The sequence below is a fragment of the Miniopterus natalensis genome, chromosome 7 (genome assembly GCF_054644295.1).
Source record: "Miniopterus natalensis isolate mMinNat1 chromosome 7, mMinNat1.hap1, whole genome shotgun sequence".
Classification (NCBI taxonomy): domain Eukaryota; kingdom Metazoa; phylum Chordata; class Mammalia; order Chiroptera; family Miniopteridae; genus Miniopterus; species Miniopterus natalensis.
The window spans coordinates 73406648-73418058 of record NC_142087.1 but is presented as its reverse complement, the minus strand read 5'-3'; the positions used below and the strand labels follow the sequence as shown (position 1 = coordinate 73418058).

The 11411-nt window shown below is 49.7% G+C and overlaps 1 long non-coding RNA gene across 1 annotated transcript; it reads right to left on the bottom strand.

Annotated features, from left to right (window-relative positions):
• Positions 1-249: 249 nt before the first annotated feature.
• Positions 250-1321, bottom strand: LOC148092807 (uncharacterized). The gene is made up of 2 exons (XR_015714781.1): positions 1234-1321; positions 250-722 (listed from the first exon to the last, which is right to left on the bottom strand). It is a non-coding gene; the product is annotated as an uncharacterized LOC148092807 (long non-coding RNA).
• Between the last annotated feature and the right edge of the window lie 10090 nt (positions 1322-11411).

Here is an 11411-nt window from a genome sequence, read left to right as displayed (position 1 = left end):
ATTAGATAGAACTACGAGAGATTCACTCTGCACTCAAGTAGGGTTATAGATACAGACATAGCTTTATATTTATACATTACATATATATTCAACTGGCAAATATCAGAATTTTAAAAATATTTACACACTCTGGAGAAATATGTATTAGAAATATGAGCATAAACTTAATGGGTCCACACAGTCTCATTCGAAGTGTACCTGAAATATATCTTGATAAACATAAAATATCAAGTAAAGGAACTACTGACATTTAATCATTGCATGCAATAAATTTTTACAATTTATTCAGAGTATGTGTTTCCATATTGTAAGGTATTTGTGTGTGAGTGTGTGTTTTTGTCTGGTTTTTTTCCTGCCTGTTTTTTTTTAATGGAAAAGAGAAAGAGAGATTTAAATAAATAGAAAAAAGAGACCAATACAGCAAGACTGTCTTTCTGATATTCTATAATCAACACTAGGACTTGATGTGACCATGGTCGAGTATGATTTGGTAGCACAGAGTGTGATGATTTGGATGATTCTGGCACTTGCACCTTACGGAAACACTTCTGAGGAATACTCACTCGACTCAACTGGAATGCAAATTGAGGTTGCTCTCTGCTAGAAGTTTCCACTGCTTCCAATCTGGTGTGGATGCAGATAGAAGCCATAAACTTGGTTAGGCACTCTGACTCTCCCACACAGGGTCTTAGATAAATGAGGCATTGCAAATTTCTGAAAATCTGCTGCAAAGGCCGGAAAAAAGGCAAAGAGACATAATCACAGTTAAGAAGGAACTCTGAGCTTTCAAATATGATTTTCTTCGATGAAAGGAGAGTCATAGTCCACTGCCTTAAAAACTTGAAGCAGTTTTTTCAAAATATAAACAAAAGAAAGTAAAGATACACAATGAAGAAACACCACCAGGAGGCTCAGAGATAACTTACAGTTTCTTTATAGAAAACTATTAAAAATTATGGGTAATATAAATGTTTATATAGACAAAACTACTAGAATAGGGAAAGAGGAATATTCAGACAATTTCCTGACTGTTGAATCAAGTTTCTATCAAGAGTACTTTTATCTCCCATATTATTTGTTTTAAATGTTCCAAGGGAAAATAGGATACAAACATTTCAAGGTGTTCTAGACTTCACCTTTAAATCAATTAATCACATGCAGAGTTTAAAGGTATATTTTACTATCTGTTCCTGGGCCGAGAGCTAGAAGAATAAATCATGGTTCTGGACTCACGTGTTCAAGACCGTTAGCACCTGCGCCCTTCTGCACACCGGCCTAACCTCAGTTTCCTCTCCTGAACTCCAGATCCACCAGCAAAGAAACCTGAGGAGGAGTCTCAGCCCTTCGTTAGGCCTCGTTTCGTTTGCCGTTCTGGGGCTGCCCAGACAGCTCGGTGGTGATGGCAGCAGTGAAGAAGTCATGTTGGCCACTTCAAGACTTTTTGCTGTTGCCAGACTTTGGGTGAGGCATCTGCTGTTTGGTGCTCTCAGGGCTTCCAGAGGCTCTGTGGGGCTTGACAACTATCCCTGAGGCACTAAAGCACTTCACGCGGAACAGGGATAAGAAAACCCTTTCGGCTGCCATGTGATGGCTGCATCTTTCCGCTTTGGCCTTGTTCCAACACCTGCTGTGTATTCCAAGATCGAAATACTTTGCTGTCACTGCGGATCTGCATGTCAAACAAAGGCCTGTTTTGGGGCGTGACAGAATTATACTATTCGCCTCCTAAAGCCCGGCCCTGACTTCATTACAGCATGTCCACTAGAGCCTAAAATTCTAACTGAGAGGTCACTCTGGTAGCCCTGGAGGCTCATCTTTCTGAGGTTTCTCATTTGGAAATGCTTGTGCCTCGTCCTATAGCAAGGGGGTTGAGAGGATTTCTTCTAGGAGCCTCACAGGTTGTGTGGGATGTCTCGGTGTCGGCAGGCTGCACAATTGTCCCTTTCCCTTTCTTTCGTTGACACTGACATCATTAGGCCCTCGTAGCACCACTGCATGCAGAGTCTTGCAAAGGCAATGCTGTGGTGTTAGTTGTGGGCTGGCATTTTCCCCCGTCTGGGTATCAAAGGGACCTATGAGTAAATTAGAAGCCCCTTCCAATGTCTGTTCTATTTACAAGTGATTCAAAATTTCAAAAACTGTAAGATATATCTTCTCACTGCACAGCCTGCGCCGTGATTGACCCAATCAGTTTCTGGGGTAAAAAGAAATAACAAGAAAGGCGGGAAAGGGAGGAGCAGCTGTTGCTGCTACAAATGAATGTATGCTATGGAGAACATAAAATTGAGGAGCATGATGAGAGCTCCTGAGAACTGTCAAAATTTGTTTTGGTGCAACCAAGGTGGCAGGTGAGGCTTAGGATGAGGATCTTGTGCCAAGGCCTTCAGGGTTCCACTTCTGCTCTGCTCTGAGTGCTGAGCTGGTCAGTTCTGAAAGCAGTTCTAGAAGGAAAAAAAACAGTAACACAAGAACATCGGAAAAAATAAAAGTTTCCAGTTCTGTCCCCATCCCCTATACTGCCAGACAGAGGAAAATGTCTGTAAAGCGTTTTATCAGGAGTGTCCTATATATAGCGCTTACCTGGTCCTTTTAACTGGGAGCAACTCAGGACAACTGTGAGCACATGGCTAAGAGTAGATTCCACATTGAGTCATTAGATGATAGCCAGCGACACACTCCCCATTACATCTCATTCCCAGTTCCCTCCTTATAATCGATGTCTTAATAGTATCCCCTTGGTCCATTCTATGGAACATGAATAGAGATCTGCCCCCTTCCCTACCTGAAATACTCTAAGTCAATATACAGGAATCTCCACCTTCAGCTGCCCGACTTAACTGTGTTCTACACGCATTTTCCGTGCCTTATATGTTTTCTTAATATCTCATTACCCTTCTCCATTGTCTTACACTTGTTATCTTAAAAGACGCCTTTAGATAAGAAAATCAAAGCTAACTGCCCTCACTTGGAGGAACTTAAATAAAAGAGGTAAGTTCCCACTCCAATTTGGAAAACCACTTAAATTATTAATAAGGATTTGTTCCGAAGCACAACTCAGCTTTAGCTGCCTCTCTGCATTCTTTGCGTGTGAAATTACTTTCATGTAAAACAGCAGCCACTTATTTCCTTTTCAATTGTGTCAAAAAGGGTTGATGTCCTGGGGCTGGAGGGGCAGCCACAGAGACAGTGGGAGGAGGCCTGATACTCTCTGGAAGAAGCCAGGGTCCGTGTGAGAAAGGAGCTGTAGTCCACAAATCCAATATTTACGTTATATTATTGTTTTCCTTCTGGAGCTGTGCATGTGGCCAGGGCTCGCATTGCTTGTGGCAAATGGACAGCGGGGTGGGCAGCTAGAGGGTGCCCGTTTCTGAGCTGGGCGGGTGGGGAGGGTGAGATAGGCTCTAAGTCTGGCCTGTGATGCCCTCTGGAGTCAGTGAGCCCAGGCTGCCCGGAGCTCACTCACATTCCCCTGGTTTCTACTGTTTTGTCACTGTCACTGCCTGGACCCCGTCAGGGTCACGTGCAGCTGTGTCCTACTGAGGAGAGGCTGTGGGCCTGGACTGGTCTGGGCACTCGGCTCTGCCTGTCCCGAGTAGGACGCGAAGTGCTGCACCTCCCAGCACGGCGCTCGGCATCTGCCCTCTGCGTCCCGGGAGCCTGGGCCTGAGCATACGGGGTGTGGCCCGATCCTGAGGCTAGTCCCATGGCGGCATTTCACCCAACCCTGAAGCGTGGGCTGCTGTTACCATGCAGGTCAGAGTTGGAGAAACAAGGCCCAAGTGGTCATCTCTTGCCCAGTGTCATCTAGTGGAGAACCTAGAACTTGAATCCTTGCCTGATGCCAAAATTTGCATATTTGCCACCAAATTTCACAAACCTGCTATCCCTTACCTGAAATACTTGGTGGGGGAGAGTTTGGGGGAAAGTCTGGAGCAGTGAGACATGGCCCTTTTGGGGGATAGTTTCCTTTCTAATTCCCTTTGCAGAGGGCACTCACTGTCCTGGGAGTGACTTAATGTCCCACTACAGCCACAGGGCTCCCTGAGCCCAGGCACAGAGATGGACAATGGGGCCTTGGGTCTGGTGGCCCCCTGTGTGTGTGTGTGTGTGTGTGTGTGTGTGTGTGCGTGTGTAGGCCCACGTGGGCATTGTGGGTTTCGGACAGTGGTGCTGTTTGTAATTAATCAGCAGCCCTCTCCCCTTTCGTCTGTTCTCAAATGATCTTTCCAATAAACGTCTCCTAGGCGCCAGAGCAAGTGCTTATAGAAGATGCCGCCTCTAGGTGAGGCCCTTTCGCTGGAATTGCCCATAAGGCAGCCGAAGCTGTTCCTGGTGCACTATGGAAGCCTTGGACCTGCGTACAGATGTGCTCACACTCTGAGGGCAGGAGCATGGGAGTGTGTAACACGCTTACATCTGTGTAATGCACACACGTTTACATGCAGAATTCATATGCGCTTATTTGCGATATACAGAGTGGGGCAAAAGTAGGTTTACAGTTGCTCATATGGGAAAGATAATACAACAATTAATACAGAATAATATAAGAACAGACTCTGTTCTGTGTGCTCACAACTGCAAGCCTAGTTTTGCGCCACCCTGTATGCACTTTCACAGTCATGTGCACACGCACACATTACACGTGTGCCCACATGCACGTACCTGCCGGTTTGTACGTATGTCCGAAAGCTCACGCACAGGCGGGGACACTGCCCGAGCGCAGTTGCACAATCCTGCGGATGCCTGCATGGACCGGCACACCGAAACACAACTGATCACCTGTGCCACACTCTCACAAAACGCACGCGGGTCCATGCACATCTCCATGTGCTCACACGTACAAGCACGCACATGGTGTATGATCAACGCTGGTTTCCACACTAAGTCACACAGGCACCGTTGAACAAGTGGGACGTGGCAGCGGTGGGGTTAATGCAGGCCCAGACTCCCATAAATGTGTGCACGAAGCTCTCAGGTTCTCAAAGCAGAGACAGACCTCTCCCCACCAGCCCTGTCAATCACGCGGCTACAAAGGAGGAGCGGCACCTGTCACATCCAGGGCTGTGTGATCCTCGACTTGCCCCATGAGGGCGGCCGCATGCGAGCAGGAGCACGGGGCCCTCTGCACACCTAGCCAAGCACCCCAACGAATGTGCCGAGGCTGGTCCCCACTCCCAGGATGCTCTCGGGAGCAAAAGAAACATTTCAACGCTGCTGCAAGCGCAGGGTGGCATTGATGTGTGTGCGGGTGGGGGTGGGAGGTGGGGGGAGCAAAGGCTTTTGGGGACTATCTGAGACTTGGCTTCTCCCTGAAGACAGAAGTTATCCGGGAGGGCCTGGGTGAGGAGGTGGGTGCAAGAGAGGCCTGGGGGTCCTGGGCTGACCCAGGTTTGCTGCAGCAGGGACTCCAGCTTCTGGAGCTGCTCCCATCTACCAAATTTTGGGATCCAGGAGCCTCCTGAATTGCAGCGGCTCTAACCCAGCGCTCGGTGATAACCCTGCTTGCGGTCCTGCATCAGAAGACCATTCAGTCAATCATGGAACAGATATTTGTTGTGTGTCTTCTATGTGCCAGGCGCTGTGCTAAGTGCTGACAATACAACACGGAGCGAAACCAGAAACAATCCCCACACACACCTCCGCACGGAGTTCACAGTCTCATAGGATCGTCAGACAGCATTTAGATAGGACAGCAATCGGTGCACAGTTTCAAAAGGAGGTGACTGCTATGGAGAAAAGCAACCTGGCCCTCTGAGAGCACCTCGACTGCAATGATGATGACCTAAACACGGAGGGCTTCCTGGAGGAAGTGATGTCTGAGCTAAGATCTGAAGGCTGAATAGTTGTGCAGGTCAAGCAGGTAGGGGAAAATATTCAGTGTCTCAATATCCTTTAGTCTTAATTAATTTTGTAAAATAAAGGTTGGCCAGTGAGAGAGAGGTCAATGAAGAGGCTAGAAAGGCCCTGATGGACTGTGACTGCTGAGGGTGTTGGCAAAAACAGGGGAGGGCCAGCAGGGAGCAGGGCAGTGCCCACTAGAAGCTGCAGCACATTAACAAACATCACTTTGCTGAACCCAAACAGCAACCCCAGTAGTTTTTGTCATGTTTGGTGAATTTTACCATCTTCGGTGATAAATGGCAAGTTCGAGAAACAAACAGGAAACTGGGGGTGCACAGTGGCCCCCGTTCTCCTGAGTGGCAGGGAGGAACTGCTGTTCTCCAGCCCCTGGGTCTGGAGCTGCTTCTCTGAACATTTCCCCTCCTACATTCCCTCACTCCCATGGCCCAGCCACAAGCCCCTTCTCTCTGTTCCCAGGGAGCCTGCGCTCAATAGGGCCCCTCAGGGTTCAGAACTGGCCTGGGAAGTTCTCTCCCCTTCCTCTAACGGCTACTGCTTCCTATCAACAGGACCTCGGCTCAAATGTCACCTCCTCGCACACACCTAGCCACATGGCTATGTGTCTGGGGATTGTTTGATACAAGGGCACGCAATGAAACTTGTTAAACGATTGCACAAGAAAAGCTATAAGGCACCCACCAGGGGCACAATTTTGCTCATGACTCCCTGATGGGGAGTGTGGATGGTGACCAAGGACCAACAACTTAGGCTCACAGGGGGTGTGAGGTTGTACTACAAAGGGAACTGGGCTGTAGCAAAGGGAGGTTTACCCCTGGGAGAGGAGACCCAGTGCCCAGCAGGGACGGGCCAAAGGCACCCCAAGCAAGGCCATCCCCACACGAGGAAAGAAGGAGAGAAGCCCGGGCAGTCTCCAGCCTCCAGACAGCCCCTGGCCTCTCTGTGCCCTGTGTGGGGACAGCACTGTGGGGACACATTCCAGCCTGGACCAGGGGGGCAGCTCCCTAAAGCTCCCAGGGCCCAGCTGCGCTGCTCTTGGCGTCACCTTCCTCTTTGGCCCCTTCTTCCTTCTTGTCCTTCCCTTTAGCCCCCCCTCAAAGGCGGGCTCCCCTTGCTGAGCCGGGGCCCCCGTGAGGGCACATCCCTGAGTTTCCAGGGACTTGGCAGGCCAGGCGTTAAACGCAGCCGCCGTCAACAGTGAACTGTGCAGCCCCGCGATCACATGATTGACAGCAAACACCTGCCGCCTGGAATTATTCTCCTTACCTATGCTCTTGGGGCTGTTTCTACCCATTGCATCTGCAGGGAGGGGATATTATAGAGCAGGTGACGCCACACAGCTCTTCCCATGGCTGTGGGGAGTGACACCATGTTGGCAGCTTGAAATGGGCCGTGGTGAGAATATTGACAGCACAGGAACTGGCAAATGTTCCAAATCAGGGCTTGATTTGCTTTCCGCAGCGCCTGCTGTCTCCAGACTTAAGACAGTGATGGGGAAGATGTTAATAGCAGAGGTTAAACTTAAGAGTGTGTCTTGGGTGAATATTATGGTATGTAAATTGTGTCTGTTTTTAAAAAACTGCCTGCAGCCATTACAATGTGAACACATTACAGGAAACTGAGGAATGCCATCTGGCATTCAGAAAACGAGCACCTGATAAGGAGCCACTCGCATCGTTAACGAGGGACTAACGTTCTCACAAACATCTTCAGCTTGTTTTCCTTGATAACACAAGGAGAACATCACCCGACATTCCCGTTGGAGCTACACTCATCCGTCAGCTGAGGGCAAGCATAGGCGGCTATAAATACACCAGTTTGGCCAAATGCAAGGAGCGCTTCCTGAGGATCCATTGCTGTGCATAGACATGTATATGTGCATGTGTAGGTGCATGTGAATATGTATGCATGTGTACCTGTGTACGTACGTATGCATACATGTAAATACATTCCCTCCTGTGCCGCCGGCTGGTTGAGAAACATTTGGCTGGGTGCTTCCCAGGGTCCGTCCGACCTTTTCTAATATTCTCACTTGACTGTTCTGCCCAGGGTGAGCCCCTCCTGTCCCACAGCTGACCCCAAATCTCCCTCCAGGCAAACCTCAGCCCTGAGCTGTGGGCATGAATACCCAGCTGTCGCTTGGATATTTCCCACCCAGCAGGTCGCACACCTCCCAGGCCAGTGCAGAGAGGGCGGGCCCTGGAGCTCAGCAGAGTCATGATTTGGGGGCCCCCTCAGCAACAGGACCCGTGATACTGCTCAGGGGACCATCACCTGGCCTGGCTGGGTGTGTGAGCAAGATGTCAGGGTTGGAACCAGCTGATGCAGTAATGGATAGGACACAGTGGGAGAGAGCGATGCCAAACATGGTCTGAATGGAAGGGGACAGATGTGATGAGATGAGGGACACAGCGGCTTGGGTGGAGGGAGGATGGTGAACCTCGATTTTGAGTTGGAGGTGTCTTTGGGACATCCAAGCTGGAAACAGATCTGGAGATTCCCGAGGAGAGGCTGGGGCTAGAGGTGTTGGAATCTTCTGGGAAGGCTGCAATTAAAGGTCTGGGTGTGAGCCCGGCTGGCACGGTCAGTGCCTGGGCTTTGACCTATGAACCAGGTGTTCAGGGTTCAATTCCCATCAGGGCACACGCCCCGGTTGTGGGCTCAATCCCAGAAGGGGGCGTGCAGCAGGCAGCCGATCAATGACTCTCTCGTCAGTGATGGATCTATGTCTCTCTCCCTCGCTCTTCCTCTCTCTGAAATCAATAAAAAACATCGATTGTTTAAAAGCGGTGGGCTTATTTGAGCTTGTCTGGGGTTGGAGGGGGGTGAGAGAGTGCAGGGTGCACCCCGACGTGAGCCATGTAGGGACCCTAGACCACAAAGGGATGGGCGTAGCTCGTGTGGAGGCTGAGGGAGGGGAATGTTCAGAAAGGAAGGTCACCCGGGGTGAACGCCTGACAGGCGTCATGGGGCTGAGAGGTTGTGTGAGGCAGGCAGAGCAGTTGACAAGCCCCTGCCAAGACGCAAGTCAGGCGAGGGGGGATGTCACCTAGGACAAGAACAGAAAGTTAAGATGACGTGGCAGGTTCCAGCCCATTCTCAGGATCAGGTGACATATCAAACGTGGGAAGTGGGGATAGGAGGGGTCAAGCCTCTACCACAGGCTCCTGTGCTTGACAGCTGCTGTCCTTGGATTAAGGGGGGAGCCCTGAGGAGCCAGGGGGCGGGGAGGAAGCCTGCAGTCCAGACAGGGGGCGTAACAGGCAGCGCACCTCAGGCCTGCAGCTCAGGAGAGGTCAGTGCTGGGGAGGAGGGTGGGGTCAGCCCTGAGGGGGGCATGGAGGGAGGTGCCTCAAAGGGGAACTCAGGAGTGAGCACACGAGCTTCCATGAGGGTTTGTGGGAGGAATGACTGACTGAGGGCCTGGCAAGTGTGAGCACTGGAGAGCTGTCCCACGGGGGAGAGAACCACGAGCCAGAGGCTGAGAGCTCCAAGGAGTGACTGGCCAGGGTCAGATCCTGCAAAAGCCAAGGGCCCAGGACACACGGCCTGCAGGTGCCGCTGCTCAGTTTGACTCTAAGCATTGCGGGTGGCAGCTCCCACTGAGTGGTCGGCTAGGACAGGCTGCCGAACCTGGGGAACAGGGGACAGGAGGCTCGAGGACACACTTGTACAGAAGAGGTTTGGTGGGAAGGCAGGGCCATGGAGGCAGCAGCTGCACAGAAAACCATTAGAAGACTGGGTCAGGTGGGGACACTTCCATGCCTCCTTCCTGCCTCCCTCTCTCACCTTCCAGCCTCTAGTCTGAGGCCTCCAAGATCTAAACTCCAGATCGGGCTCTTCCTAGTGCAGTAGCCTTGGAAAAATCCAAAGGATCGCTGTAGGCTGAGCTCCTTTGTGATCTAAATCCCACATCAAAACGGGATTCAACTTATACAAACTTAACATAAATACAGGTCTGGAAAAAGCTGCTGCATGGTGAAGAGGAGCCAGGCTTTCCCAGTCTCTGACCTCGTGGCAAAGGGAGCTGTGGATCCAGGGGGGGGGGGACTGGGGGGCTAATGCAGGGAACCCCGAGGGGCCGGCGCTCTTCAAGGCTGCCAGGGAGGAGCGGTGAAGAAAACTAGGACTCAATTCTACTCCAGCTCATTTTATTGCAACCCCATCCCCGTGTCCAGAATCAATGGCTATTTAATACACATGCAAAGCACTCCTAAAATCGACCACGTGAACATGCCCATTTCTTTACCAGTATATGAACTCAAAAGGGAAAAATCTTTATAAGACCAAAATCAACAGGTTTAGTACATCCAGGAAGAGCATCTTTAGTAAACAACAGGAAAGAAAATGTGTCAGGAACCAGGCCAAATACACAGAACAGGACGTGAGACTCCCATTGGCCACGATGACTCCCAAGGGAACATCAATATAGGGTGACCCCAAAAAGGTAGACAGACGTGAGACTCCTGATGGAACATAAACATAAGGTATTTCCAAAATGATATACCCATGGCAGATTATTGATAGAACACAAATATAGGTGTCCCCAAAATGGTACACACACGGGAGATTCATGATAGAACTTAAATATAGGTGTTCCCAAAACCGTACACACAGGGGAGATTCACGGTGGAACATACGTATTGGGTGTCACCACAAACGTACACACAGGCTAGACTTCCAATGGAACATAAATTTAGGTGTCCCCAAAAAGGTACCAATAGGGGAGATACCCGATAGAAAATAAATATAAGAAGGTGTCAACCGAAAGGTACACCAGGGAAGACTCCTGATGGAACATCAATACAGGGGTCCCCAAAGAGGTACACACAGGTGAGACTTCTGGTGGTACATATATATTGGGTGGCCCCAAAAAGGGACACAAGGGGAGATTCCTGATGGAACACAAATACAGGGGGTCCCCAAAAAGGTACACAGAGGTGAGATTCTTGTTGTAACAAATACTGGGCTTCCCCAAAAAGCCACACAGAGGGGAGACTCCTGATGGAACATAAATATAGGGTTTTTCCAAAAAGGTACACACATGGGAGATTCGTGACAGAACATAAATATAGGTGTCCCCAAAAACGTACACACAGGGGAGATTATCGATGGAACGTATGTTTTGGGTGTCACCACACAGGTACACACAGGGTAGACTTCCAATGGAACATAAATTTAGGTGTCCCCAAACAGGTACCAATAGGGGAGATGCCCAACAGAACATAAATATAAGAAGGTGTCAACTGAAAGGCACACAAGGGAAGACTCCTGATGGAACATTTATACAGGGGTCCCCAAAAAGGTACACACAGGTGAGAATTCTGATGGAACGTAAATATTGGGTGGCCCCAAAAAGGGACACAAGGGGAGATTCCTGATGGAACATAAATACAGGGTGTTCCCCAAAAGTTACACACATTTTGACAGCTGATAACTCTTATTTTCACTCTCTTCCGGTTTAAGGAATTTGAAGCAATGGGTGAAGCCACACTAAGTTTTGAACAAAGAAAATGTATCCACTGGACTCTTTATGGGGATACGGAAAAGAA